General features: G+C 38.4%; 1 protein-coding gene across 3 annotated transcripts in view; it reads right to left on the bottom strand.

Moving 5' to 3' along the window:
* The window catches only part of LOC149254893 (isoamylase 2, chloroplastic-like), a 542,818-nt gene that overhangs the window by 326,536 nt on the left and 201,268 nt on the right, over positions 1 to 15,014 (bottom strand). The gene's annotated exons all lie outside the window — the stretch shown is intronic.

Genomic DNA, 15,014 nt, shown 5'->3' with positions numbered 1-15,014 from the left:
TCTTGCAAATGAAGAGTTTGACCTTGATTTAAGTGAAGAGTAGCAGCCTCAATTCCTTTCACGGAATAAGTGGCATTATCCCCAAGTATAATCTCCATATTTGTCTTATTTTCAACCAAGTTTGAGAGGGCCTCCTTGTACCCAATGAAGTGCCTTGAGGCACCACTATCAATCAACCAATGGTCCAATGTATCCAGAGGGGAGGCAGTGGTGAGGGTAGAAATAAGATAAAATTCTTTTTGCTTTACAACATTAACTTCTTCATACCTGGAGTTTCTCGACTTCTTGGGAGGACGACCATCTCCATTTCGAGCAACGGGAGCATTCCTCTTTCCTTTGTTGAACTTGTTGTTCCTTTGATTCCTAGGACTAGCATTGTTCCTCCTCTTAGAATGAGCAGAGAAGGCGGTAGGATTGTTTCCATTTGAGGGCTTGTCTCTTTCCATCATCCTTATTTCTTCTTGAGTGCATCTAGCCAATAGTTCATCAAATCCTGGAATCTTGTCATTGTTGAGGATGGTAGTGTTGAACACATCCCATTCTCTTGTAAGACCTCCAAGTGCAATAAGAAAGAGCTCCCTGTCACCAATGACTTCTCCAATAGATAGGAGATCATACTTGATCTCGGTAATCCTCATGAAGTAGGATTGGATGGATTCTCCTCTATAAATCTTGATATCTTTCAACTTGTTCTTGAGAAAGAGATCTTGATTTGCATTCTTCACTTTGAACATCCCAACCAACTTTTCATACATCTCTTTAGATGTTTCCAAATCAGAAATATAGGCAACCAAAGGCTTAGGAATAGAATCAACAATAATTTTCTTAGCCTTAGCCTCACCTTTCTTGTACTTTGTTTGTGCAATTGCAGATGCATTTGAAGGATTTCCTTTGACATAGTCAATGGCATCATTTTCTTCTGATGTCAAATCTGGAGTCATCTTCCCTGCATGATAATCAGATTTGTCCTTAATCTTGTCCTCGGATTTGAAGAAAGATGTAGTCATCATTGGGACTAGTTCCAAGTCCTTGTCTAACAGCTTCCCTTAGTGATTGCTTTGCTTCACTCTTGCTTGGGCTTTGTCTTCACCTGAGCTCTGATACCATATTAATTTTAGATAACAATGGTATGTTCTATGCTTTAGCACAATTTACTTCAATGTTCCTTTAGCAGTCCAATGACAATTTCCAATTATATCTAGTAGCAATCACATTAACTTAAACACATTGATAGTAAATGCAGATAGAACATAAAAACATGTGCAGAAGACAAGCCAAGACAAAAGGACATAAGATATGGCAGATGCCAGGGACAAACCCCAATGTGGGGAAACCCTTTGATCAAATCTTCGTATTATTCTTCAATAGTTCAGCAAAGAAAGAGAGTGTACAAATATCAGAATTACATGCCCAAAACAGTCCTGCCAAATCAGCAGTCAATGCAGCCCTAACCCGAAAGTCAACGGTGGTCAAAGCAACCCTAAAATGCCCTCCAAGCAGCTCGGTTAGCAACAGAAGAATTCGGCCTACCAAGGAAGTCAAAGCCAACCCAAAAACAGCTTGGTCAACCTAGTTAAAGTCTGCGATAATTTCTGCAGTCACATCAAAAAGTCAACACTGAAGTCAACTCAGTCAAACTGTCCCCAATCACCTTGAAAATCATGCCAATCAATGCGGCCTTCAAAAATCGGAATTCTCCCCTCCAAAACGAGGTCAACATATGGTCAAACAATACAAGTCAACGTTGGTCAATGCTGCCCTAATCTCTGAAATTTTTTGCCTCCAAAACCAGTCTCAAAATTCGTCCTCTTCCACACGTGCAAAGTAGAGAAGCCTCCAAGTTGTACGAACCAATCAAGAGAGGAGAGAGAGAGATATGTGATGAGATGATGATGTCCAAATGAGAGAAAGGTCACTTCTATTTATACACTTTGTTGAGGGTGAGGAGAAACATCCATTGGGTTTCATGAGCCTACATTTGACTAAGGCCGACCTTGACAATTTGTCTATGAGAAAGAATAAATTCAAAATTCCATTTCTGCTTGTCAAAATGAGATGATCTTTATATCAAAACTGAATCTTTCGAAAAGAGGAATCCAATGCAATAATCATCTCCATCACACAAGTTGTCCTAAGGTGGAATTTGGACCTAGTTTCCAATTTAAACAAAAAAACTAGCTTCTAGGTGAAATTTATACATGGTATCAAAGCTAGGTTGGCGAAACAACTGAGAACAATAAACTAAACAGGGATTTGTGGTTGAGAGGGAGTTGGTGTTCACCCGTGGACAAATTTGAAACCTTGTGTTGATAAGCATGTCAATGGCAACAATGTTGAGGGTGAAAGATAGGTTGAATGAGGCTAATAATTTTAGCCCATGGAAGGAGAGGTTTGTATTGGTGCTTCAGGAGTTTGAACTGTGGGATAGTGTTGAGACGACAATGACACATCCCACTGATCCAGTACAGTTGGCTGATTTTAACAAGAGGAATGTTAAGGCCAATAGGATCCTTCTAGATGCTATCAAAGGCAACCTTATTTCCCATGTTTAGGGGAACCCCTGTGCCTTTGAGATGTGGGCAGCCTTATTTAAACTTTCTAGAGTACTAATGAGAATAGAAATATGGTGCTACGAGAAAAAAACTAAGGCAAACCAAGATGACCAAAACCAACACTGTATCCTCATACCTCACCAAGATCACTCAAGTAAGAAATGAGGTGGTAGCCCTGGGAGAAACCATCTCTGATGAGCAGTTGCTTACATCAGCCATGAGTGGTTTTTCCAAGGAGTGGGATGCCTTCATTGATGGGATATTTGGTCGTAAGAAACTTCCAAATTGGGGAACAATGTGGGATGATTTCCATCAAGAGGAGATAAGGCGAAATGTGAATAGTGGAGGGAACGGTGGTGGGGAAGAAGAGGAGAATGTTACTCTTACTGCAAAGAGCAAAGGAAAAAGCAAGGTAAAGTGAAGTGGGAGATCTACTTCTGTGAAGGACATGAGCAAAGTGAAAAGATTTGCATGTCGCAAGACCGGTCACTATGCAAGTCAGTGTCCATTCAAGAAGAGGAAGAAATAGGCTCAAGTAGCAGTAGTAGCATCAACTAAAATTGATGACTTTGCTGAGAAATTTGGGAAAGAGTTTTCTCTTATTTCCTGTATTTCAGACAATAGTACTGTTGTGTATGAGGACAGTGGGTTATGGCTAGTAGACAGTAGAGTATACAGACCAAGGTTACTTCGGAGCGAAAACGAAAATGGGAGCGGGAGCGACATTTTCAGAAGCTCCCGGTTTGGGAGTGAATCCCAGAGCGTTTTTTATATAATATATATATTTTATATCTTTTATATTTTGATGCATATATGTCAACAAAAACATGTAGAATGATGAATTAGACATAAAAATAAAAAAATAAATAAAATAAATAAAAAAAAAACATACATTGAATCATATAACAACAATCATCTAGAAGTTATAATCTTCATCAACCACGTCGACAAGTTAGTAACATACAACATATTGAGTCTCATGAATTATGATTCATCAATCTTAAAGTTTCAAGCTTTCAAATTCAATATATAACATTTATCATCATTGATCACCAAAGCTGTACTTGTAATCTAAGAGTAACCATTACAACAAATAATATCTAACATGGAATGAAATGTTATAAAATGAATGAAATGAAAAAACTTTCAACTTTCACGAAGCATCATATTCATAATTCATCACCAATGAGTTATAATTGCCAACTTCAAACTTCAAACTTCAAAGTTCAAACTTAATTTGTCATATATTGTTTACAAAAAATCTCATAATAAATATGAAAGAGTCAACAGTTATAAAAACTACTAGAAACTAGAAAAGACAAGTAAATCTATCATCTACATCTTCCTCTTGCCACCACGAATAACGTCTAATTTCTGAGCAGGTCGTGGTGGTCTTCTAGGAGTCTCCTCCTGCACAGTCCCACGACCAGAACCAGAAGCCACATGCCCTCCACGTGAGGATGTACATGGAGGCGGAGACAGCAAAGGAGCAAGACTTGGAACTCGAGCACTACTACTGGATGGTGCAGGTGGCATGGTTGTTGCTTCATCTTCCTCTCTCATAAGTTTTGCTTCCCGTTCCTCGAGATGTATAGTGACATCCTCCAAATTATCGTCTTCTGGGTGGTTGTCCCAAATTTTATATATTGGATCCTCATAAGCCCGATCACGGTAATGACTCAACAACCTCAAGTTGTAGTGCACATAAACCAAACTTTCTGCTCGGTTTTCATTGAGTCTGTTTCTTCTCACATTATGTATGAAGTTGTAGGTGCTCCAACACCTCTTTGCAGAAGAAGTATTTACAACCTGTGAGCTAAGTCACAGGACACGTCCTCCAAGGTCCCGTGTCCCGTATTTTACGTGTCGGACACGAAAACGGCCCTAAAACGTGTCGAAAACGTTTTTCATCGTGTCCTGTAAAATGTAAAACGTATTCGCCGGTTTTCATCGTGTCCTGCGTCTGGAAAACGCATATTCCGTTGATAGAAAACGTTGCCTGAATAAGCTGCATTTTTTTTTTAAAGGAACAAATAATTTTTGAGTGGGGCAGCGTAATGATCAAGTCTAGGACCTAGTATTGATATGCTATTCATGGTAATGTTAAATTCTTAAAGTAAAAGTGACATTCTCCTTAATCTTCATTTTCATCCTTTTACTTAAATTTTTAACATTACCATGAAATGACTCAGGATGTTTGAGAGTGGTTCCGGCCTCATTGGATTTCATATGGAGAAAGTAGAATTTTAGATTTCATTCAAAATGCAACAGACTTATCAGTTTTTCAGGATTTCAGAATTCGGAGATTGTAATATTTCCAGGTGACACCACCTGCCTGGGCTACCCCTGCCACTAGTAGAGGACGTGGTCTACCTCCTATAGCTCCTACTTCTAGTTCTTCAGCTTCTAGAGCATAGCAAACTCCACTGCCAACTCCACCAGCACCATCATCTACATCTAAAGGGAAAGGGAAAGTTGTGGCATTTTCTTGCAAGAGGGGCAGAGGAAATCAATAGGATTAGACTTTAGTTATTTTCTTATGTGCTTGTAAGTTGTACATGAACAATGAACATTGAATATTCAAGAATCAAGACCAAGCATATCACGTTCTAATTTCTAAATAGTAAATTTTGATTCTATTTATTTTTTAAAAGTGAACTATGAACTTTGAGAAGTAATTATATTTTAATTTGATTAGATAAGCTGCAACCTGCAATTTAATATGGATAAAAAACTATATTTCGGTATATATATATATATATATAAAACGTGTCCCCTGTGTCCTGTTTCCAAGTCGCTGCGTTTCGTATTGAATACTCGTATTTACGTGTCCTCCGTGTCTCGTGTCCTCATGTCATGTGACTTAGCCTGTGAGAGAACTTTTTTTGCCAATTTTGGCAAAAGTCCCATGCCGCCATATGCTTCCCACCATGTGAGAGCATCAAATCTATCTCTATCTTCCATTGCATGCAAAGAACCAAACAAACCAGTGCAACTGAAGTATCTGCCTAATTCAAGATGCAAACTAGCACATTCCTCCTTGTCAGGTACCAACTTGTATAATGCTTCCATATATCCTGTAGCTACCTATGGATCCATATGGGGTTTGACCCTAACCCCACCCCATGGTGCAGGTTGGCCCAACCAAGTTGGAGAGTAGTATTTTTGAGTAAGGATATACGCCAAGGCATGTAGTGGAACATTAAGTTTATTCCATCGTGTACACACACAATTGTGAATCAGTGTATACAAGTTGGGATCATCTTTCTGAACAACATCTTTTATTTGCCCCAACATGGTATCCATCTGCTCATACACCTCCCCAATCACTGGTTTATCTATATCTGCAAAACGAATCATGTGATAAATGGGCTTGGTGAATTCCAATACTTGCCTCACACGTGCCCAAAACTGACCACCAAGAGCGGTCTCCTCCACCTATTCAAAACCTTACCTATCAGTTGCATTTGTAGCCCTTTCCTTTAATATCTATTAGTGTGGATGTGATACCATGCTAGCCAATGACTCTCTTACCTTCAAAAGGTGCCTGAAGGTGAGGTAATAGCTAGCAAATCTAGTCTCCGCAATCTTCAACAGCTCCAATCTTGAGGGACTGCAGAAAAGCCCATGGGTATTGTTATTATTTGTAATAAATTTTATCATTTGTTTGCCTCTCTTGTACAAATCACCAATCCATTTGTATTGCTGGTTTTTGTTCTTAATAATATCATGCATCAAAAGGTTCATTGTGTGAACCAAACACCCAGACCAAAACATGTTGGGGTATTTATCCTCAATAATTCCTCCCGCTGCCTTACAATTAGCAGCATTATGAGTAATGACTTGGATGACATTGTATGGCCCAATATGGTCAATTGTTTCAAGTAGTGGTTCTGCAATGTTGATGTCGGTCTTGAACTTGTCTAAGTAATCATATGTTGAAAGAAAGATGGCACCACTAACAGACACAGCAAGAACACTTATCAATGGATTGCCTTTTACATTTGTCCATCCATTAGATACAATGGACACCCCATGCTCAGTCCATGAATTTGTCATTCTACTCAAAGAATGCAATATTTTTGCTTTTTCATGATCAAGTCTAACGGTTCTAGCCTTGTCATACCCAGGGCTCTTGTAGCCTTTAGGGGCATCATTTATGGCAGAACCCATTTCATGCCAATAAGGTGATCGAAGAACATTGAATGGCATCCCACATGCATAGAGACTGGTAAACTTTTGCATCCACATCATTCCTACACCCTTCATCAAGGAAATTTGATATGGTTCTACGCCTTAAAGAGATGTTTGGTGACCCTATGCCTCCATATCCAATGCCATAGGAGGATGTTGAAGGAGTTCTTTGTGCATGTGATTGTGAGCTTGGTTCAAAGAAACCCTTTGATCATTTAGACTTGTATTGGGCTTCCTCCTCTTCCCATATGTATTTGGCTATCTCTGCTACTGACACACCTGTACAAGTTTTGATTCCTATTTGTTTATTTCCATTCCATGGCCTTTTCCTGCAGAGGTGCTTTCTAGCACAGGTGTATGAACCTGTGTAATTATTGTTGCAATGGGGGCAGTGAAATTTAGTGGTTCCGCCCCCTTTCCCTGCTTCAAGCCTAGTAACATATTTCCACAATGGGGTTAGGCCTTGTTTAGTTTTTTGCGCTGAATCATATTCACTCTCCTCCAGCTCCTCACCAAGGTACTCCTCTCCGAGCTTTTCATCAAATCCACTATAACCGACTTCTTCATCCCCTTCTTCTTCATGTTCATCCCTCCTTTTTCTACTCCTCAACACCATAAAAACCAGGAAAGGAACCAAGAAGAAGAAAATGCCAAGAAATATAACCATGATGTTTGAAATTTGAAGATTTGAATCTAAAAAAAATGGAATGGGAATGGCAATGGGAAATAGAGAACAAAAATTTATTTATTTATTTAGCAATGAACATAAAAAAATAATTGCTAGATTAAAGTGTAGATCCTACCTCTTTGGCCTCCAATTTCCCCTTGCAAGCTCTTCCAACTCCTCTCCTTGCTCCAAATTCTCTCTTGCTCTCTCTCACTCTCTTGCTCTTAGAAATGAAATGAATAATGATAGGGAGAGGGTTTATTTATTCCCTCCCTCCCTTTTTTCCCTCCCTCCCCTCCCTCCCTTTTTTCCCTCCCATCCCCTTCCTTTCTCTACACCGATGTCGCCTCTCCTACGTCGCACGGGCATCGCTCGCCGACGAATGAGAGCGATTTTTCCAACCCAAGAGAAGTCGAGAACGATCGCTCCCTGACCACTCTCGGGTTGGAAAAACCGCTCCCAGAGCGACGCTCCCTAAATCGAATTGGCAAAAAAAAGGAGCATTTTTTTTGTTAGGGAGCGCGCTCCCGAAATCGCTCCCTATTCGGGATCGATTTCAGGAGGTCGCTCCCGACCGGAGCGCAGATTGGGAGCAAGATCGAGGGGGGGAGGGGACACTCCCTCGCAACCTTGATACAGACACATGACAGTGATAAGATCAATGTTCTGCAATATTTCAAAGACAGGCTCAGATTGGCATCTAAGTAGTGGAGCTAGCACCACACATGCAGTAAAGAGGGTTGGATGTGTCAGATTGGAGAATTTCTGGAGGTGGCAGCGATGTTGTTTGTTCCAAGACTTGTTGTCACTCAGATTGTACAAGCACTGCGACAACGAATCAGGTCAGGGTTGACACTCTGATCCCCGACCTCTCCATTCTAGTTGTCTCCCAACAACAAGCTATGGGGGGTGGTCCTTATGGCATTGCGAAGATGGAAGAGAAGTTGGCAACCAACAAGTCCGAGAGACACGATTGAGTGGCCTAGGTACTTGGTTAATTTTAGCAAGACTTAAAGATTATACTAAATTGAATTGTGAGACCAATGCCTTATGGAGTCAACTTCTTGCTTATTACCAATTAAATGCTAAGTAATTGGATGGACAATTGTTGCTTGGTTGAATGACTATCCTATATGAAGTGCAAATCCTACAAGCTAGGTGAAATGCAAAATCTTGGTTGATTTTAATTAAATGTCTATTCCAGATGTAACCTTCCTCTTAATTGTTTTGGAATTAGTCTCCACAGTAGGATGTGAAATGGAATCTGATGGGAAGCAAGTAAAGGCTTGATTAACGATACCTCCCTCTATGTTCCAACCATCGGATGCCTCCGGCACTATAGAGATTGTGGCTCTTACGACTGCAAGGTCGACGTGTTAACCACTAAAGAGGGTCTAAATTCCTCAAGCTAAATTGAGAAAGGGTGGCCCTAAGTATTTGTCAACCAAGCTTATGCTTGGAGGTAAGTTATTAATGCAACTAGACTTAGAATGCAATGCAAGATGGATGGTCTTCTCTTGAGTCATAAGAGTCATTGTTACAATTATTAGACCCTTCTTGGGATTTTGTATCATGTAAAGAAATTTATTTTGAGTCAAAAACAGTCATTTTACCCCGCCTTACCAAGTTGGCCCTATTGAAGGTAATTTGACCCTGTGGAAGTAGTATAAATAGAGATAGTTCGACTCATTTGGAGGAGCACTCACACAAGTTCGATTTGCAAGAAAAAGAGACAAGAAGAAGAGTGAATTCAAAGAGAAGCATAACTAAACCAAGGAGAAAGCAAAATTGAAGTTTGGAACATGTCTCTCTCACACGTGCGAGATTTTTAGGGTGTCTAGATGTTATGCAACCAACTCAAAAAATAGAGGAAGAGATAGATCAATGACTTTAAAATAAGCCTCTTCGAGGGGGCAACCTCCTTTACATTACACAAATGAACAATTCTTGGATGATACAAATGACAAGACCCCCTTTCTATATATAGGAGTCTAAGGGGTCACAATATAATCAAAGCCGACATAACAATAACGATGTAAGGGCACAACAATAACAATAGTGGGCTTCTATGGGGCACAATAATAACAATATGGGGATTACATGGGCACAACAATACAACAAGGGGATTGAACTAATAACAATAAGGTGTTGCACTATTAGTATAGCGACCTAACATGCCCCTCTCCTTGAAAAAGTGTTTTCCTCAATGCTTGAGTAGTTCTAGATGCTTCTATATAACATTCTCATCCTCCCATGCGGAATCTGCAGTAGTTAAGCTCCTCCAATTGATGAGATACTTTGAGATTGATCGATTTTGTCGCTGTCGGGTTCTTGTTTCCATGACTTCTTTAGGTTCCACTATGATTTTTCCTTCCTCGTCAAGTTCTGGCAATATCGTTTGAACTGGGAGCTTGTCACCTATAACCTTCTTTAAGCATGAAACATGGAAAACAGGGTGCACTCGGGAAGATGTAGGAAGCTTCAATTTGTATGCCATAGTACCAATCTTTTGCAACACCTTGTAAGGACCATAGTACTTTGGTGATGATCTATTATCCTTCTTCGCTTGCTTGAGGGACATTTGTTTATATGGTTGTAGCCGTAAGAATACCTAGTCGCCTACATCAAAACTTCTTTTGTTACAATGTTGATTTCCCTGTTGTTTCATTCGATTCTGCGCCAAAGTGAGGTTATCCTTTAAGAGTTGGAGAACTTGTTATTGATGCTCGATGTAATCTTCTCCTACATGAACCTTAGAATGATTGTCCAAAACTTTTTGGAGATCTAGAGAAATAGATGATTTCGTTGTTTGAACCTGTAGTGAACATATTACGCCCCGTTGTTCTTTCTTTAGAAGCCTTGTCATGCTATTAGAGCCGATTATCTTTCTTGGTTTTCGCGTGATACCCTTTAACTCAACTTCCTTTCCTTCCCAAAAAAATTTCAAGAAAAGTTCTTGAAAATTGAAAGCTATCGTCCCCAAAGATTGTAACCATTGGACTCCTAGTACAACATCAGCACCACCCATTGGAATGGAAAGCATTGGACTATTCGAGACATATTCTCCCATGAATAGCTTGATATTGTAGCACTTTCCAAAGCAATTTATGGCTCCTCCATTTTCAACCATTACTTAACACTTTGGTGTTGGATATAGGAAGCAATTCAATTCCTTGGTTATATTACAATGAATAAAATTATGGGTACTACCCGAATCAATCAACACTATTACCTTTTTCTTCTTAATACGTCCTTCTATCTTGAGAATTTGAGGAGTGGTAATTCTTGTCAATGCATTACAAGATATGGTTAGATTCATTTCTTCTTTCTCTGGGATTGGTTCCTGGTGAATACCCTTTTCTTTTGACATTTCTTGTTCATTTTCTTCCTCATCTTCCCCATCTATGTAAATTAATTTCTTCTCGACACACTTATAACCTTTGGTTTATTTTCTATCACAACTGTAACAAGCCCTTTTGCTCTTATTTCTTCCAATTGTTGTGGTGTCAACCTTGTAGGTTGTAGAAGGCTAGGAGCAACAACACTTCCATCTTTATAGTTATGAGTAGTAGGTTTCCTTGTTGCCATAATTTTTCTTTCAATTTTGCTTGCAAACCTATATGTCTTCTCCAATGAATCAAGTTCCCAAAGGCGAACCTCATATTGGATATTATCCTTTAAAGTCCCTATGAAGACATCAATCCTCTGCTTCTCTGGAATATCATTTACCCTTATATTCAATTTTTGGAAGTCCTCAATGTGCTCTACCATTGAACCCTTTTGTTTGAGATTTATCAATTGGCTAAAGAAGGTGTTGCTCTTTGTATCCTCATAATGTGCTATCATTTCCTCCGTGAAAATTGACCAAGTGACAAGTAGTTTACGAGAACAGAACCCTCTATACCATACAAATTGATTCGGTTCTAAACATAAGGATGCAATACGTACATTTTGTAACAGTCGCACATCATGTAGATGAAAATATTGCTCCATCTGTAGTATCCAAGTTATCGGATCCTTGCCATCAAACTTTCTCATATCTCTTTTTTTTGCTTTTAGGAGCTCGATCTTGAAATGACTGTAACTCTGTAATTTCGGATCTCCAAGTTCTGAAATTGTGTACTATGGCAGCCCTCTGAGTCATCTTTTCAACCCCATAGGTCTAATCTAGATTGGGTTCTTCAAGAAAGGGTTATTCCCAATTTCCTACGATGTCCTGATTATAGACTAGTTCAGTAGAGCGAACTTGTAAGAAGTGCCACGTGTCACTATTTCGACCTTCGTCCCTGAAAACAATATCCAACAAACTACAGTCCATCCTCATTCAGTCAATTTTTACGAAATTTTAATCCAATGCTCAAAGAGAAAGTTATGATGATTTTCCCAAGGTCACATGTTTGAGATGGAATTCGGGATCCTACAAAAACCCTAGCTCCCTTGGATCATATGTCGAAAAATATAGCAAACCAAGTTCTCAAATTCATACATGAGGTGCAGCACAATTTCGGCTCAAATGGGTTTTAATTTCAGCTTCCTAAGCTTCCTAGAAAAAAAGTTACCGTGAAAATTCCACGATGACCTGTTTGAGATGGAATTCAGGAGCTTTCACAAACCCTAACTTCCTCAGCTCATATATCCGAAAATATAGCGAGACAAGATCTGAAATTCGGACACAAGGTTCAGAAAGCTTTCAGCTCAAATGGGTTTTAATTTTAGCTTCTGAAACTTTGTAGAAAAAAATTTATAGTGAAAATTCCAAGATGAACTGTTTGAAGCAGCGAAACCCTAGAATCCAAAGCTCTCATACCAAATGTTATGCAACCAACTCACAAAATAGAAGAAGAGATAGATCAACAACTTCAAAATAAGTCTCTTCGAGGGGGCAACCTCCTTTACATTACACAACTAACAATTCGTGGATGATACAAATGGCAAAACCTCTTTTCTATATATAGAAGTCTAAGGGGTCACAATATAATCAAAGCTAACATAACAATAACAATGTAAGGGCACACCAATAACAATAATGGGCTTCTATGGGGCACAATAATAACAATATGGGGATTACATGGGCACAACAATACAATAAGGGGTTTGAACTAATAATAATAAGGGGCTACACTATTAATATAGGGACCTAACACTAGACAAGTTGCAAGGGCCGAAATTTTTGTAGTAACTGCAAGTCCGAAATTTTGTTGCTAGGGGGCGAAGTTCTGGATTGAAGCAGTATTTGACGAGCTAACACTTGGTGACTTTGGCAGAGTTTGTCTACTTGAAGGAAGGGTTGGCTTGGTGATTGGAGGAGGTCTTTGTCTAGGTCAAAAGGGTCTTGAATTGTCTCATCTTGATTTGAATCTACTGGAGGAAGAGTTTGACTGGGTTTTCCCCTTCATAAGGGTTTTTCCCTGGCTAAGTGCCTACATCGTGCAATCTTCATAGTTTTGGCAATTGTCTTGATGATGAATATATAATAACAAAGAAGAAGAAGTAATAACTAATCACAAGAAATTGTAAAGAAAAAGAAAAATCAAATTAATAAGAAACCTTAATATGCTGCCCTAATGGATTTCTCAACATTACCTAGTCGAATAATTAAATCTTCCCAAATTTCTCTCAACTAGAATGAAATACTCCTCTTGGCATGACTGATTTTCCTCTTTTAATAATAGCATGCAAGCTAAAATAAGGCCAAAAAAATTCCCCAAGAGAAAGCAACATGCATGCTATCAAAAATTGTAGGGGAAACTTCTTTAGCACAGAAAACCTTTTAAAAGTATGCAAGGTGAGGGCATGTTGGAGTTAACTAATCCTCAAAATTGCATGGTGGCTAGGGCAGTGTTAAATCCCAGTTTTGCATATGCAAATGGAAGGTTAAGATCCAACTAGATTTCATCAACCCAGTAGTCAAAATAGCTTTCATAGAGATTCCATGACAATAGGTGCCTAGTTTGAATCCCCCTACGCAAGGTGCACTAGTTGACACCAAGGATGCCATCCATGAATGTGGGGAAGCATTCCATTGGTTTTCATGTCAGGCTTTCCTTGCTAGAAAAGGTAAAATAGGATAAGGATAAGGGACAAAAAGTGAAAACACATCTAAAAGATATTTCAAACCACTTTTCATGTTTGGAGTTATAAACACTTTGAGATTGATTATGATATCTTATTGGAAATGATTTGCACTGTCTAACCCTAGCCATATATAACAAGACTATCCCCTTCAGAAACCATCTTTATATTCGAAGTATTCTAGGACGTGGACTAGTAGCACTCAACTATCTTAACATGCATTGATTATTGTCAATTCTTCACAATCAAGTTTGCCTAGAAGTAGAGATCTATGACTAAAAGATGGATGTGGTCACTCTATATGAAAGACTATACCCTAAATGCTTAGTCAACCACAAGTACCACAAGTAATATGAAGAAACACCTCTTGAAAATACAAAGCAAGATAGCATTAAAAATTTAAACTTTTGGAAGCACAAGCTTAAATGTATATAATATACAAATTTACATAAAATCATTTCAAAATTAAATATGAAAACAAAGCAAATCTCAAGAGAATGTATAACAAGACTATCCCCTTCAGAAACCATCTTTATATTCGAAGTATTCTAGGATGTGGACTAGTAGCACGCAACTATCTTAACATGCATTGATTATTGTCAATTCTTCACAATCAAGTTTGCCTAGAAGTAGAGATCTATGACTAAAAGATGGAAGTGGTCACTCTATATGAAAGACTATATCCTAAATGCTTAGTCAACCACAAGTACCACAAGTAATATGAAGAAACATCTCTTGAAAATACAAAGCAAGATAGCATTAAAAATTTAAACTTTTGGAAGCACAAGCTTAAATGTGTATGATATACAAATTTACAAAAAATAATTAATTAAATACGAAAAAAAAAAGCAAATCTCAAGAGAATGTATATGAAAGTATCATGAGAAAAAAGTTGCATAGCCAAACAATAACATGATGAGTCAAGTATTAATTATGGAAATCATTACTAGACAATTTGTTAAAGAACCCTTCCACATATGCATGATTTTACAAAAAAAGAAACCCGCTAGTATCTTATGGTGAAGACATCTGGTAATATCAATGTATAATTAGGCAAAGGTAACGTGAGCAAGTTATTGCATTGCATGCCATCATTGTGACCTTTAAGAAGAAGAAGCTACATTTGGTTAAGGTAACATTTTGTTCACTAGACATCTTGTTTGTGCCATGAATTTCGAACGAATTTTGTAGCATTCAAAATCTTGCAATTTCACTTTTAATAAGGACATCTCAACAACATAAGTTGGATTTGTTCAATGATTGTTTTGAGCTTCCTAAACAATAAAATAGTCCCCACTGCTGGGCATTTTCATATAATTATTGTTTTAAGAATTCAAGAGAGGTGAATGCATTTTGATCTTTGATTATATGGGCCATAAAAAATAATCAAACCCAACAAATGGACCCAATAATTAGGAAAATAATCAAACCCAACAAGCGCTAACATTTATATCCTCACAACAATTATCTTTTAATCTAGTGTTTAAAGCTCACAATTCTCAGCCATGAGTAGTAAAAAGGATAAATTT

Source organism: Pinus tabuliformis, chromosome 7, assembly GCF_031772625.1.
Source record: "Pinus tabuliformis cultivar Carrire ecotype Pingquan chromosome 7, CPIR1, whole genome shotgun sequence".
In the NCBI taxonomy this organism is placed as follows: domain Eukaryota; kingdom Viridiplantae; phylum Streptophyta; class Pinopsida; order Pinales; family Pinaceae; genus Pinus; species Pinus tabuliformis.
Note: the sequence above shows the minus strand (reverse complement) of the source record. Positions and strands in the feature narration are given on the sequence as shown.